The sequence below is a fragment of the Bos mutus genome, chromosome 28, assembly GCF_027580195.1.
Source record: "Bos mutus isolate GX-2022 chromosome 28, NWIPB_WYAK_1.1, whole genome shotgun sequence".
Taxonomy (NCBI): domain Eukaryota; kingdom Metazoa; phylum Chordata; class Mammalia; order Artiodactyla; family Bovidae; genus Bos; species Bos mutus.
The window spans coordinates 18,531,455-18,547,908 of record NC_091644.1 but is presented as its reverse complement, the minus strand read 5'-3'; positions in this window follow the sequence as shown (position 1 = coordinate 18,547,908).

Genomic DNA, 16,454 nt, shown 5'->3' with positions numbered 1-16,454 from the left:
ACTGGAGACCTGAAACCCCGAGGACTTGCCCAGAGCCACCCTCTGTCCTGGCTGAGTGCTCTTCCTACACCACACCCAGGCCTGCCTTTCTGACCTGCAACCTCCAACGCCAGCCTGTGAGTCTAGCTCCAGGTCAGCCAGGGCACCCCAGACCCTAACGGACACCTCTCCCTGCCAGCTCCACACTGTCAATTGATTAATAATGACATATTTTAGACGGTAGTACAAATTAATTTCTGAATCGCACCATTAGTGTATAATTAATTTCTTTGCTCTGGGAAATGAAGATATCCCTGACGAGCATGCTATCTCAATCTATAAAAGAGGAGAAACGCTGAACAGGCAACTCCATTAAGGCAAACATTGATCTTTCCCCAACCTATTTCTCCCTCTCTTGTGTGAGGACTCTTCCTCCCTTATCATCCTCCCACTTTTGGGGGGGAGCAGCGTCCGTTTTCCTAAGGAGGGGTGGGGCCCCTTGGAGAGGGCTGCCTCTCGATAACTTCGGCGGTAATCAGAAGATCGTGTGTGCTTCCTGCAGCCAAATAATGTCTTTATCGGATCCTGTTAAGGACACGGTTGCTGTGGAAACACAAGCTCTCGACCCTCCAGGTTTGGATGTCAAACCTGGAACATGCATTTTCCTGTGAGCTTCTGGGGGCCCGGGAGTGCTGAGAGGAGAGAGGTGGCTGAGCTTGGATGTTGTGCTGCGGTCTTCCAAACCAGCCCCTCCTGATTTAGATGGTGGCTGCCTCCTTTAGAAAGTCCTCCAAGATTACCTCTTTTCCACGTGCCACCCGCTCTTCCCCTGCCCCCACTGTGCTTCACAGTAGCTTGTTTCCCAGGCAGCCTGGTTCTGGGGCTCCCACATCAGCCTCCTTCACGCACCTCTAGCACTGTCTGGGTTTGCCCTCTGCACTCTAACATTCCAAGCTGTGTGACTCTAGGCGAATTACTTAGCTCTTCTCTGCCCCATTTCCCCATCTTTAAAGGGATGCTCGGTGTCCCATTTCTTAAGCTGGTTATGAGAATTTAATGAGATAATGAATGTAAAGTGCTCACACAGTGGCCTGGGGTGAGTGGTGATCAATGAGAGATATTACTATGCAAGTGGGGGCTGAGGGTCTGCCAGGGGCAGGAACAAAATTGGAATCAGATCTGATTTGGGTTCATGTCCCATTTCTGGCTGACCCTCTGTGTCTCTGGGCAAGTGGCAATCTCTCTGACCCTTGGCTGGTCTTTTAAATGGGGACGATGCTGACTGTACAGGCGGATGACTGTGCCTCTCGTTTTGTTGGGACAGTCCTGGTTTGCACCTGTCACCTCGGCACACTATTCACAGTGGGCTAGTGGGGCCCAGAAGTTGCCTCATTAGCTCAGATTCCAGGCCCCCAGGGGCAACCTCGTGCAGGCCTCTGCTCTGAGGTCAGAGACAAACGGCCTAAAGGCGAGACAAAGGCTGTTTGCCCCCTGCCTGGCTCCAAACACCAGCTCTGGTTGGGCCCTGTGGCCCCTCTGACCCAGCTAAGCTCCAATTAGTGCACTGGGAGAGAAGCCTGGCGGTGGCCTCCCAGACACAGCTTCCTGGGGCTCCCTGCACACCACAGTCCATTCAGGTGCTGGCATCAGCCCTGACCTGGAGGGCCCAGTTATGTCCAAGTCCCCGCCCTTCCCTCCAGCTCATTAGTGCCTTTTGGACTAAGGGCATTCAGATGCATGCAGCCCTGTGGCAGTCGTCCTCTGGCTGCCTGCAAATATGCCTTTTCTTAGGGCTGCGTGTGAGATGCTTCATGTCCAGAGGACCACATATCACCATTCAGAGCCTCAGGCTCCCGATGGGTAAAATGAGGAAACAATCGCTGGCTTGCTGGTTGTTGGATCAGACTTAACAATGCATGAAAAGGGGCTTTGAGTGCTCAAGAGCCCCATGCTCCTGTGAGATGCAGTCCCACTGAGTGATTCCCGAAGCAATTGCCTTGTGAAGCCAGCCCTGAGATTATGCTGGGTTCTTTTTAAACGCTGGGATTCTGTAATGAAGGTCAAGTCTCCATACGAACAACTAAACTCCACCCACTCCTGTGTGTGGGCAGAGAGGTCATTCTTGAGGTTCAGGAAGCTGAGGTAGCGGTCTTGGCTCTGCTCCGGGACTGCTGGGAGACCCTGGGCCGGTGACTCAGTCTCCCCTCTGCCTCTCTCAAGGTTCCTGCGAGTAGCTGGGCAAAGGCCAGGGTTGCCTGTGGGCACAGCCGAGACCAGCAAGGAACATAAGCAGGTACTCTTTCCCGATGCTGGGACCTGACCCTCTGCACCTCAGGCTCCTCTTCGGCCAAATGGCACTGAATAGCCACCCTGCAGGCTGTGAAGATTAGTAGCGATGACTAGAAGGCTGGGAAGCGCCGGGCTCACAGTAGGACTTGGAAAGTGTGGCTATGGCTGTTGTTGCTTTTCACACTGATAAGGTTAAAACACCACCCAAATGAGGGATGCCATTTTTATTTTACAATCAGCTGTGTGCACCCACTGATTGGTTGGTGCCCTGGTTTAGAAGCACAGAACTCCTGGGGGTCTAAACCTGGCTTTGCCCCTTAAGCACCCTCAACACGTCCCGCCTCCCTGGCCCCCGCTTGGCGGGAAGGGGTTTGGATTCAGGCGGTGAGGCCATGGAGACAAGGCAGGAGGGGAGTCAGCCCTTGGCCTCATGTTTCCTTCTGCAACCCAAGAATACTTTTCTCAGGCGACCGGCCCCAGATCCAGGACTAGGCAGGTAAGCTGAGCGAGTTGACTACCCTGTCGGTGAGTATTTTCTCTGTTGCTTGCAACTGGAACCAAGTTTCAGTTTCTGAGGGCAGTGGCTCTCTAGGAATTCTTGAGAGCCTGGGAATTTCCCCAGGAGATGCATTCAGCTCTCAGCACTGAGCTCTGATAGTTCTCAGGCTCTCACAGCTCCCCTCCCTGGGGGTCTAGGGTGAGAGGAGAAGGAGGCAGAACAGGCCTGTGACCTGTGGTCCACCCGAGGTGTGAGTGCAGGGGCCGGAACTAACCAGGTTGGTCACCGGGGGATTAAGGATGGGCGGGGGCTCCTCAGGGGTACTACTTGGGGGCAGGGCTAATTGAGAGGGGTCACAATCAGAGACTCTCAGGGATGGCCCCTCCTGGTTTCCAAACCTCTTTCCAGGAGAGCAAAATCCTGGAGCTGGGAAGCGGAGAGTAAGCTTGAGGGAAAGTGGCCCTAGAGGAACCGGGTCCCAGACCCCTGGGACAGCAGCCTTGGCAAGGAGGCAACCGGGTGAGCCAGCCTGATGCAGGGGGAGAGCCCAGGCTCTGGAGGGTGGTGGGGGCAGCGATAAGAATCCCCGCTCTTCTTAGAAAGTAGGCCTGCCCTTCTCAGTGGTGGGGCCTCAGGCAAGCACTCACCACTCTGCACTGCAGTCTCTGTGTCTGTAACCTGGGGCTAGTAGTAGCTGTGTCGTGGCACTGTGGCGAGTCGTAGATGGAATCACACGTGTACAATGCCTTACATGGTGCCCAGCACAGAACCAGCCCTGCCTATGTCTTTACCATGCCTGTCCAGTGTCATGTTGGCAGCTTGAAATCAGCCATGGTGGGAGTATTTACACCACGGAAGTTGGCAGACTCTACAAATCAGGGCATTTCCATCCCCTCCCTCTGACTGCAGGATGTTAAAACATCAGCATACCCCTGAACAGAGAGTGGGAGGAGCTGTGCTGTATTTCCACCACCAGGTCATTTGCCAGGCAAACATCTGCTCATCTGGGCCCGGATGGAAATATACCCGGTGCCTGCATGGAACAAACAATTTCAAGTTTGACTGGTTTGTGTTGGGAGCCCTCTGAGGGTCTCAGGTCCATGGAATGATGGAGGTTTTCCAGGACCTTTCTCAGGTTTAGGGAGACTCCCCATTCCTAGTCCCAAGGCATTCTCACACAGCATTGGGCTAGCTGGAGGAAGCTGGGGTCGGCACTATGTCTCTTTAACATTTGGAAAAACAAAAGCCTCAGAGGTCAGGTAATTTGCTTGACATCATTTAATCAATTTTTAAAAGCCACCACACAGTTGAAGAAAGTGTTCGTTTCCACCACCCCCAAATTTCCCCTTCTGCCTCTTCCTTGACATTTCTTTCCCCACGAAGTGGCTCACTTTGTGGCCAGAGTAGTGGCTTCTGTCCTCTTAGTTTAGTCTGATATAGAACTTTACGTAACTGGAATCGTACAATGTGTTCTCATCTATGTATCTCCTCTTTCCCAGCATCATGTCTGTGAGACTCACACGTGCCTGATGTCTATGGCAGTATTTAATTCATCTTCCCTACTATATACTACTCTACAAAGTACCCACTCTCTGTTCATGGATACATGACCTGTTTCCAGTTTTAGGCTATTGCATACGATTGCTTGGAACATACAAGGACATAGATTCTGGAGACTGTATGCACGCATTTCTGCTAGGTGTGTGCCTAGGAGTGACACTGCTGGGCATGGGGATTTACTGGATGCAGTTTTGATGCAACAGATAGTTGTTGAGCCCTTTGGTGTGTGAGTTCCTGAATGAGACTCCTTGGACTAGATGAAACTCCTCTCTCAGAAAGTTCCCAGTCTGGTGGAGGGGGCGTATGTAGAGGGGTGGGGTGGAAAGCAGACACATTCAGCAAAAGCCAGCAGAGAGGAAAAAACAAGAACTCTGGGGGTTCCCAACGCAAGGGCCACCGTCTATGTGGGGATCTGTGTCGGGAAATGGGCAAGTCTGGAGGAAGGGGAGTTGAAAGGCTTGGGAAAATTTTACCCCACAGAGATGGGGGGCTGGCTTCCAGGCAGGGGACTTGAAGGGAAAGGTGTGGAGGCAGGTAAACAGCGAACTTGGAGAAAATGGATTGTTCTCCTCTGGCTGGGGAGCTGGGTCTGGGTGGAGCACAGTGGTTACCAGTTAGGGTCTGATCACGGATCACGAAGGCTTAAGAGTTTGGGCTTTGGGAAACCACTGAAAGCCTCCCACAGGGCAGCCTGTGGGGGAGGGACTATGTGTGTTGGGGGGTTATGTCTGTGTGGGGAATGCCAAATTCAGGGATGGACACTAACAAAGTGTGAATGGGAATGGAGGAAGTGGGGAGAGGAGAAGTAAGAGTGATTGGAGGGAGGCCTGCACAGTGAGCTGATTCTTTTGGATGGACTGGGGTGGGGGTAGGGTGAGGGTGGGGGGTGGGGGAGGGGGTGGGGGTAGGGTGAGGGTGGGGGTGGGGGTGGTGGGGGGAGTGGGGGTGGGAGGTGGGCAGCTTGCATTTAGAATCAGGAAGCTGGCCCAAGTCCCAGCTCCTCCTCCCTCTTTTGGGGTGATCCTGGGTGAGTCCCTCCCTCCCTGGCCTCAGGTCTCCATCTATTACAGAGGGTGGCACTGGCTGATCCCCGAGGCCTGGGCTCCTGGAGCCCCTACCCCAGGCCTCCTTCAGAGGGCGGGCTGTGGGATGATTAAAGAGGGATGATGAATGGGAGAAGCCTGGAGGAGCCCAGAGCACCAGACAAGTGTGAGGGGAAATTAGTGGCCACCGTTTTATTTAGCACGTGGTCTGGCAGCCTGGCGATTTATTACAGGCATTATTATTAATGACAGGAATAATGACGCTGACAATACCATCTACCGCTTTGTACCAGGCTTTTGTTTTCATTGGAAATGCACTCCCTCCGTGATCCTCACCCCTCCTTGTGGGTCCTGACGCGCAAATGGGTAAACCGAGGCAGAGAGCTGCTGTGTGACTGATTAGCCAAGGCCAGGGTGTCAGTCAGGGAGGGAGCCCAGCTCTGTCCATTCTCTGCCCAGGGTTTTCACTCCCAAACCAGCTATCTGCTCTCTCTGTCTCACGTAATTCCAGTCCCGTAGTCCTTTCCTGTGAGTTCCCGTCAGCGGCTGGGCTTAATCTAAGTGAGCCCTGGACGGCACAGTTGACAGGCGTGGGCTAAAGCCATCTTCTCCACCTTCTGGCAGTGTGGCCTTGGGCAAGTTGTGTCCGCCCATCCGCAGGCCTCAGTTTTCCCATCTGCCACACCAAGACACCTAATCCTGGCGGAGTCATAGTGAGGGTTAAGAACTTTGGTGGAAGTACCAGCTCGGAGGGCTGGACATTTTCTAGGCTCCTGAATCTCTCTACCCGTGCATCTCTCCCTCAGGTCAGAACTCAGCACGTAGTGGTGGAGGATTGTTTTTTCACTTGAACTGGGATGAAAAGTCAGCCATGGCCTCCGGTGACAATTTTCCAAAAGCTCCCTTTGCATGTGCAAACAAGAGAAGCAAGCAAGCAAGTGTGTGTGTGTGTGTGTGTGTGTGTGTACTGTCTGGCCGAGGTCAGTAGAAATCTTATTCTATGTGAAAGGTCCCCATGTGACAACAGAATGACAGTCGGCCCATGTTGGGGGCCCTGGCCTGCCCCTGACTGCCTGTCACAAGCTGTGATGAGGATAGCAAAGGCTGGCTCTCTCCTCCACACACCCTCAGTCCCCCGCCTGCATGTTGAGGCACCAGGGTCTCCTTGGGTCTCTAGGAAGGAGTAGGAGGCAAGGCCCCACAGTGGTACCTGCTCAGACTCAACCGCCTGGTTGCCCAGCTGAGCCAGGGAGAACCACAGATATGCTCCCAGCCTCTGCTCCCCAATCTCCTGTCCTCCCATCCTTTTTCTGCCCTGAGCTTGGCTGGTTAGGGTGCCTGTCCCTGCTTACAGCCCTCTCATGACAACCTCCCCGTAGACCCTGGCAGCCTCTCAACACACGCACTTCCTCTCTCCCTTCGTGCTCTGTGCACCAGCCACTGGCTTGGGAGGGCCTCAGTGGTTCCATGTTTCTTTCCGCCATGGGGCCTTTTATATGTTGTTCCCTCTGCCTGGAATGGGGGCTTCCCTGATAGCTCAGTTGGTAAAGAATCCACCTGCAATGCTGGAGACCCTGGTTTGATTCCTGGGTTGGGAAGACCCCCTGCTGAATGGATAGGTTACCCACTCCAATATTCTCAGGCTTCCCTTGTGGCTCAGCTGGTAAAGAATCCGCCTGCAGTGTGGGAGACCTCAGTTTGATCCCTGAGTTGGGAAGATTCCCTGGAGAAGGGAAAGGCTACCCAATCCAATATTCTGGCCTAGAGAATTCTATGGACAGTCCATTGGGTCACAAAGAGTCGGACACGACTGAGCGACTTTCACTTTCTGCCTGGAATGCCTTTCCCTTCTCGCCTAATTTCATCTGCTTACCTCTGATTGCTTTTGTTTAGTCATAAGTTGTATCTGACTCTTTGCAACCCCATGGACTTTGCAACTGCACCAGGCTCCTTTGCCCACGGGATTTCCCAGCCAAGAACACTGGAGCAGGTTGTCATTTCCTTCTCCAGAGGATCTTCCTGACTTGGGGATCAGACTTGTGTCTCCTGCATTGGCAGGTGGGTTCTTTACTACCAAGCCACCAGGGAAGCCCTTGATTTTTTATATCTCATCACAAACGTCACTTCTTCTGGCAAACGTTCTCCCCAGCCACGTCCAAAGGTTGAAACATTTCCTGTTCTTAGAGTTCTTGTACTTCTTTAGAGCCCTTGTCCAAATTTGTACATATCTGTTTATTTATTTAGTGATCATTTCTCTAGTTCCTGTCTCCCCCTAGAGTGTCAGCTCCAGGAGACATTACTATCTGCTCACTGTTGAATGTCTGGCATCCAGCACAGTGCCCAGCACCAAGCAGGGATCCATCTGGTCAACTGGTGTGTGAGTCAATGAATGAATCTCTTCAGCTTCCAAATCAGAGCATAATGAGGTGATATTGGTGCCAAAATCTCACTTATTAGAACCAGAAAGTCACAGTGTTTGGTGCCACCTGGTTCCACTCCCTTCCTGGGGACAGGATCCCTGCTCACAGGTATCAATCTCTTTTTACCTACTTCCAAAGACAGGAGTTTCACTCCCTTGAAGGGGAACAGAGGAAGGCGGTAGAGGTCCTGCGTTGTTACTGCATCAGTCCGTGAGGTCCAGAAATCCCTAGAGTCTCTCCTGTCCTTTAGGCTGGACAATTGGGACCTGCTGTCCAAGAAGACTGTGCAGCTCGCATCCTGGCTGACCTGAGATGGACACAAGATTCCATGAGTCCACCTCCAAGCTCAACAGAACAGAGGATGCTGGGACCCCACTTGGACTCGCTCTTCCCTCCATGCCCTCTTCTTAATCCCTATGCATCGTTCAGGGCTGGTTCAGGCCTTGCTTCTTCCAGGAAGCCCACAGGGCCTTCTCTCTCCTGTGACAGTGTGGAGCTCTACACCAAGGTCATATGTATACAGCCTCATACCAAGGCCACAGGACAAAAGCCTCCAGAACTGATTGAGCCCCATAGCAACTGTTGCCATGAGCCCCCATCCTCTGACCTAAACTGGCCATTTTCTGACTCTCATATTAATATGGTAAAATATCCACCCTATAACATCCTAACCAATCACCTAATGCCACCCTTCCAGTAGGAATTTTCTTTGTCGTAAGGCTATAAAAATTGGCTACTAGTTCACGAAAGGGATCAGCTCTCCTTTGAGCCAGATCTCTGTTCTAACAGCGTCTCTTGCTCTAATAAACTCTATTCTCCTTTCATTCTGCCTCATGTCTGGAAATTCTTTTCCAACCCAGGCGTGGACCACGACACTGAGCAAGCTGGGGTTCTCCCTATGCCTTATGAGAATGAAAGAATCAGAAGAAAGTGTAACCCCTTGTTTCATATATAGATTTTTGGGTGACCAGACAGGGGAAGTAATCTGCCAAAGTCACAAAACTGCTGATTTGGGACAATGAGGCAAATTTTAAAATTTTGTGGTTATTAAAGTTTCATTCTGTTAGTTTTTTTCTAACTGTCTTTGAGGATGAGGGAAAATGAACAACCTCAGGAAATGTGGTCATAGACATCAAAAACCTTTTTAAAAAGAATGTATCCTTTCAGGCCTAAGGATGCAATTTGAAATGGGTGCAAAGATTTATGTACCAGGATGCTCATCACAGCCTTGTTTATGAGGGCGAAAAACTGAAAATAGCTTAAAGGTCCGACAGAGAGATTGGTTAAATAAATTATGGTGCATTCATGTGATGGAATACCATACAGCCATTAAAAATGATGGCCCAGTAAAAGAATATTTAACGACATGGGGAAATGTTCACAAGATACTGTTAAGGACAGGAGAAAAAAAAAAAAAAGCAGGTTGCAAAACAGCAAGCTCCATATGCCTCTGACTTTGCTAAAACAATTATTAAAAAAGAAAGCCCAGGGCCCCTGAGGTTATTTATGATATTGTTTCGCTGCCTCCAAGACACCAGCCTCATTAATTCCTATTTCAGTGTGGGCTCAGCAGAAAGCATGCGCATTTAATGTCTGGAGGTCTGATGTTGAATCTAGTCTAGGCTATTTCTTCACCGGGTGACCTTGGAGCTGTAGGCCTCATTTTTCCTCATCTATAAAATGGGGATAAGAGTCCTCCATTGGAATGATGTGGAAAGTATTTCAAAGATAGTGTGTGTGTGTGTGTGTGTGTGTGTGTGTGTGTGTGAAAGGCCTTGGTAAACCGTACGGAGCTGGATTGATATTGAGAATAATGGTACATTATTCCCTAATTACCCTGGAGAAGGAAATGGCAACCCGCTCCAGTATTCGTGCATGGAAAATCCCATGGACAGAGGAGCCTGGCAGGCTACAGTTCATGGGGTCACAAAGAGTCGGACATGACTGAGTGACTGAACACACATTCCCTAATTAAACTGAGGACTCCACGAAGGCCACACGAGGTAGAATTCTTCCCTGTCACTCGGCAGCCACCACAGAGCCGTACACACCGATGTGCACAGGAATGTGGGCGGAAGCACCCGCTGAAACCCCAAGCTCACCCCTCCACACCCTCTGGACATCCCTGTGAGCCCCAGGACTGGGATTGGCATCACCTATGGGGAGCGAGAGTGCAGCTGTGGGTGCACTGAGTGCTGGGGGCCGTTCAGGGGTGTTCCCAGCAACCCCTTCTCCCCAGCCCTTGCAGGATGAGGGGGTAGCCACTGCCTGGCACAGAGTGCGTAACAGGAGTGGCTCAGAAGCTAGGGTCCAGCCAGGAGACCACGGCTCTCAGTACCCCCGAGCACTTTGGCGCCGTTATCTGCCTCCTTGGGCTGTGAGTGCTGTGGGTGTTGCCGGGCTGCAGGAGCCCCTGCCTGCCACCTGTGGGGATCTTGGGTCAGGCCCAGATTGGCCTACCCCATCCTGACCCCCGCAGTGCACGGTGGGCCAATCATATCTCTCCTCTGAGTTTTGTCCCAGAGACGGGATGTGACCTGCCCTGAATCATGCAGTTGCTGACTGAACAGCAGACCTCAGGCCTGACTCTTCCCCCTGGCCCCCAGCCCCTCAGTAGAGGAGGGACTTTCAGGCAATTCTGTTAGAAACCAGGGGTTCTTTGGGGCACTCAGAAGACAGAGATGGTGTATTCATATTTTCTTTCTGTATTCATTCTCTTTCTACACAGAGTTGACATGTTTCTACTTTCTGCAGGCTCCAGACGAGAGATTGGAATTGAGTATTTTGCTTTGCTTTTTTAGTAGAGAGAGGGACAGTTACAATCTCGCAGGCTTATGGGAAGAAAATGATTAAGGGGGCCGGTGTGGTGAGAAGATGCTGTAGGAAGTGTGGCTGGGCCCACCCAGGACCCCCTTGTCCGAAGACCCACCTCCTTCCCCAGCTGCTGTTTGGTGCCCAGTGCTTACAACTCCAGAGACTTCCGAGAGCCAGTCAGAGCTGCTGGCAACAGACCCAGGAAGGCAGTAGCCCCTCTTCCTTCCAGGGCCTCTTTCCAGGGTTTTCCTGATGGGAGGACAGGATCCTGGCCTTTGCCTCAGGCAGGAAACTTTGCTGAGAGATGATTTACTCTCCAGAGCCTCCACATCAGGCCAGATCAGACTTTCCCTGCGATGCCTCTCCCCCTGCCTATCCTGCTCCACTCCCTCATGTGGGTTTTCCTGAAGAAGCACCGTCTCTAATCTTGTGCCCCTGAATCCCTGCCTCAGGCTCTGCTTGGTGGGAAGCTGACATGAGACAGATGGGAAATGGGACACAGTGTATCTAAATATATCCAAATATAACCTTGTAAACACTACTGGTGGAGGCTCTGCACTTCCATAGAACAATCTCCAGGCATGTTGTTTTTGAAAAGAGAAAATAACTTGAATGTACCAGACAGCCTGGATTGGAAGCAGAACCTAGAAATTCACTGGTTGAACACTCCTGGCTGGATAGAACACATTCACAGCAGATGCCCACATCAGGAGGGCTAGTTCTGACGGTGGTGTAGTGCATGTACGGAGAACACCAACCAAACTCTGGCGTGGAAGGTCCACGCGGCCCCTACTGGACTGTGAAACAGGGATTGCTGGCCAAGCCCGTGTCCAGCTTCTGGTGGCCCCTTGCCCAGCCAGCACCCTAGAGGGTCCTCCCAGACTGTGCGCATAGACCCACCGGGAATCCCTCTGGTGGATCAGGGAGTGTGAAAAAGAATCCTTTTGGCCTGCTTACTTTCCATCGCCTTTCAAATCTCAGCCTCCTCCAGGAAGTCCACAGGGAGTGTTCCCTTCTCTGAGCATCTCTAGCACTGTCAGCAGGCTTCAGCTGGCTCAGTTATGAGAGGCTGGTAACAGCCTGGAGGAGAGGACAATTTCTGAATCCACCTGAGTACACAGGATGGGCACACAGTATATAGAAGATACTGGAGAAATAAATACCTTCAGGGTAGGCAGGCTAGGATAGCTCTCCACCTCCTATTCACCCTCCAGGTCACAGTGTAGATGCCAGCATGTATCAGTCACCACCCGGTGACCTCCGCATTTGCAGCCTCTGTTGCTTTGAAGGCTGGGACTGTCAGTCTTGCTCTCTGCTCTGTCCAAGTGCTCGGTACACAGCTTGGCACAAAGAAGTTGCTCCGTAAATGCCTATGGAAAGAAAGAGTCTCTGGAGAAGTGGCTGAGCTGAGTTCAAGGGTAGACGCTCCATGCAGGCAGGTCCTGCGCCTTTCTTGCACATGTGCAGCACGCAGTGAGAAGAGGCCGTCAAAGTGAGCCTGCCCCTAGCGTAGTCAGGATCCCAGGGACCAGCAGCAGAGGCTCACTTAGGCTGCCCCAAAGAACGAGGTCTGTTTGAGGCTATCTGTGGCCATGACAGAGTCCAGGATTCCACCTGAATAAGCCCAATAGCACTAGCTGTGGCTTACCATCCACCCGGCACCAGGCTGAGCGTTTTATCTGCACTCTTACATTTGTAGTGGAGAAGGGAATGGCAGCCTACTCCAGTATTGCCTGGAGAATCCCACGGACAGAGGAGCCTGGCGGACTACAGTCCATGGGGTCGCACAGAGTTGGACACGACTGTACGACTAACACTACTGCTACTACATTTGTAGAAAATAAGAGGAAGCATGGTTAGTGCTCACGTCCGCTCCCCTTCCCAGTGGCCCCTTTTCCAAGTCTTGGAAGAAGGGTAATTCCAGGCACTCACTCCAGGCAATGAGCGGGTAAATCTTTATTCTTCCTGCCTTAGGTAGGGGCGGTCAGGAGGGGAGCTGAGATCCAGGCCATCAATGAGACACCCTCCCAGCTTCAGATCCTCAGTGGGTGAAGCTGGGATGGAGGAGTGGGAAGGGTTGATGTTCTCAGGGCAGTCGTGGGGAGCCCCTATGAATTGGGGTTCCTGCAGGATACAGACGGCACATGCCTAGGAGCTTTTTGAGAGGAGTTTAGTGCAAACAGTTTGGGCCAGGGGAAGTTCACAGGGGTTGAAACGGCAGCCTGAGGGGCAGAGGGAGGAGGTCACACACCTGCAGAGAGAAGCTGCGGCTGCAGCAGCCCCGGGAGTCATGACCTCAGTAGGGGGACCGCCTGGGGGGCACACACTCTCACCTCTCTCTCCCACTTTTTCTGACCCTCCCAGGGGTGAGTGGAAGCCGTCGTTGTTTGCCAGCTTGTTTCTTGTATGCCTTGGAAATCCGTCCTCAGGCTTGGCCTCTGGTGTCCTGTTGGTGCTCTACGTCCCCAAATAACCTTCTAGAAAATCCTGTCTGGCTTAAGTTTTCTAGAGTTGGTTCTGCTGCTCACAACTACAAGCTCAAAGACACAACGCCACTGTGATTCCCTTTCAACAGATGAGTAAGCTGAGGCTCCAAAGAGTTTTGGCTTGTGGTCACACCGCACAGGCGGAAGTGGCTGATGAGTCAAGTTATGAATGCTGGTCTGGCTGTGCTTAAAGCTCTGAGCCCTGCAGCACAGTGAAGCTGGCCTCCCCTGATCCGGAAGGCTACAGGGGCCCCAGGCAGTGGGGGGCCTGCGTGGTCTCATCACTCCCTTAGTAGGAGTGTGAGGGGGTGATCTGGTTGTACCACACTGTTCGCTTCCCTCCGTGGCTGGCTGACCCCATCGCTAACTGGCCGTCCAATCCATGGTGACCCAGTGGCTAGGGAGCAGAGGCCTGTGGTAAGAAATACGACCCCCTGCTCATGGGGCTGGGGTGGGGAGACTTGGGCAGTTCAGACTGAGTGAACAGAGAGCTCACAATGGCGCTGGGTGGGGCTAGCTGGAAATTAGTTGTGAGGTGGAGGCAGAAGCACCAAGGAGTGGGGATGAGGCTGTGACGTGGCCCCAGCCCATTGTGCGCTGGAAGCCTGAAACTCAGAGGGCAGGCATGGACCTTGGAGCCCTGCCTTTCTCACCCCCAGGCTTGGTCAGGGTCCTGAGGCCCACAGACTGCCCTCCTTAGAGTGGAATCCCCCATCCTCACCTAGTCTCCCCATCTCCCCATCTGGCCCTGACACCCACATCCATCACTGGGGAGAAATCCCTGGCTTTCGTGCATAAGCATAGATGCTTTGTGGGAAATTACCTAAGTTATAATCCAATTACACAATAATTACATTGGGATGGCTCTGTAACTATAGCATTAATTAACTTTGATGGCTCCCATAAATTATGTGGGAGATTGATAGTGGAGAGAGGGTGAGTGCAGTCCAGTGGGTGGGAAGCGGGCTGGGAACCCCTGAGGGGATTGAGGGGTAATAAGGAGGGGGCAGGAGATACAGAGGGGAGGTCAGCTCACAGACTGGGAGGGAGTTAAGGGGGATAGGGGACAGTTTCCTGAGAGTCAACCTACATGCTGCACAGGAAGTTCTGGGCCCTTTGAGAGTGGGAGGAGGATTCAGGGAACTAGCTCCCTTCTGGACTGCAGAGGTCAGCTCTCTCCTATGCCTCTGCTCTTGAGAACAGACTCTTTCTTCCCTCAATAGACCACTTAGGGCTGAGCCTGGCATCCCTTTGACTCGCCTCCCACCCCAGATTGCTTGTCCAAGTGTTGCAGTAGCGAGCAACATGGACTTGCCTGGAGATGTTACAGAGGGGACACTGTAGTCACTCCCTTGGACCCAGCAGTGTGACTCTAACCAAAGAGACAGGCAATGCCAATGTGAGTTGGAACGTGGAGCAACTGGGTCTCTCCCTCTCAGCTGGTAGGCTGTGAACTTGAACAACTACATTCGAAAACTGTTCTGCAGTACCTACAGGAGCTGACCGTGGGCACGCATGAATCCAGGAATTCCACTCCTGGTGTATAACCCACAGAAATGTGTACGTGTGTTCACATGAAGATTCTTCAGAGCAGCACTATGCTTGGCTGTCAAAAACAGAAGCTACCCAAATGCCCTTCCATGTAGAATGGGTAAGTGAACTGTGGACTGCTCACTCCATGGGATATTCTACAGCAGTGCAATGAAAAAGCCACAGCTATGCACACCAAGGCTGAATCTCTCAGACAAAACATGGGGTGAAAGAAAGTGAGAGTCGCTCAGTCATGTCTGACTCTTTGTGACCCCACAGACTGTATAGTCCATGGGATTCTCCAGGCTGGAATGCTGGAGTGGGTAGCCTTTCCCTTCTCCAAGGAATCTTCCCAACCCAGGGATCGAACCTAGGTCTCCTGCATTGTAGGCGGATTTTTTACCAGCTGAGCCACAAGGGAAGCCTGGGGTGAAAGAAGCCAGACATAAGAGCACATCGTATGTGACGCTGAAAACAGGCAAAACCAAGGCACTAGATATCAGGATTGTGGCTCCTCAGTGAGCGGGAGTTAACTGGAAGGGGCTGGGTGGGGGGTGGGGGTGCCTTCTGGGTCCTTGACGTGATCTGTATCTTGATCTGGAATTAGCTCTGTAGTGTCTGAACCATGTAAAGATCCATCAACCTATAACCATGTGATTTGTGAGCTTTCTCTTCATATGTTACAGTTCAATAGAAATTTGAAAGGAAAGTCACATTAGCTAAATTCTCTCTCCCCAGAGCCCCTCCTCTATCTTGGCACCCCTGGGTCCCACAGTTTGCTTTTCCCTCCTCTTTTCTCCACATAGAGTCAGCCCCCTAGACTTCTTCCCCACAAGCCTGCCTCGCCCCCGGCATTTCCCCCAGTACCTGGCATTTCCTGCCCTAATTGCGGATAGCTTTTAGCTTCACCCAAGCATCCCTACCCAACTCAGCTCCACCAACAGGTGCAACACACCAGGGGGGCACTCATGGATGGGGGGCTCACGGACAGGACACGGGTTGCTCAGAAGGCAGTTCTGTGACACCTTCTGCCATTAACCTGTTCCTCGGGGTCTCATTCCTCACCCTAAGGGGCAGACCAACATATTTTTTTCATACTAAATACAATGAAGTCTTCAAGAGGAATTCCCAGGGTGACTTCCAAGACCGTAAAAGTGTCTCCTCATTCCTCTTGTTTTACAGAAGGGCAGACACAGTCCCCGAGAAGCTGAGGCCTCTGTGCTGATAGAAATGGGGCCAGAGCCAGGGTCACCTCACCCTCCACCCAGAGCTCCATCTCTCCAGGACAGGGATCCTGGGTGGGACAATAATGGGGTGTGGGCTGCAGCTGTGGCTACCCAGGCTTTGCATACAGGGAGGAAATGCCCCAGTGCCCTCCACCCCGGGCCCATTTGTTTGAGGGGCTCTATCTGCAGACATATATGCTGCAAATCTCGGATAGTGTGGACACACGGGTGGAGAGGAGCGCTGAGGAAAGGATGGCGAGCCAGACATGGGGCACCCCGGATGCCTGGCCCAGTAATTCAGACTTCTAAGCCCTGGAAAGTTCCCAAACTGCCAGCAGACATCATGTTTACATCAAACCCCAGTCTCTCCTTCCTCCTCCTGATCCTACAGCAAATGGGGGTCTCCCGGGGCCTCACTAGTCCAGGGCTGGAAAGAGATCAAGAAAGGAAATGAACTTAGGCAGTACACATATTAGCCTTGGGATTAACATGGGACCTTTTTCTTAGCCTCTCATTACTGATTGCTAAATTCTGTGAGCCTTCAGCAGTGGTGTGCTGCTAAATGTTTAACTGACTCTTGTGGGGCCGGGGTGGCGGGGGGGGAGAAA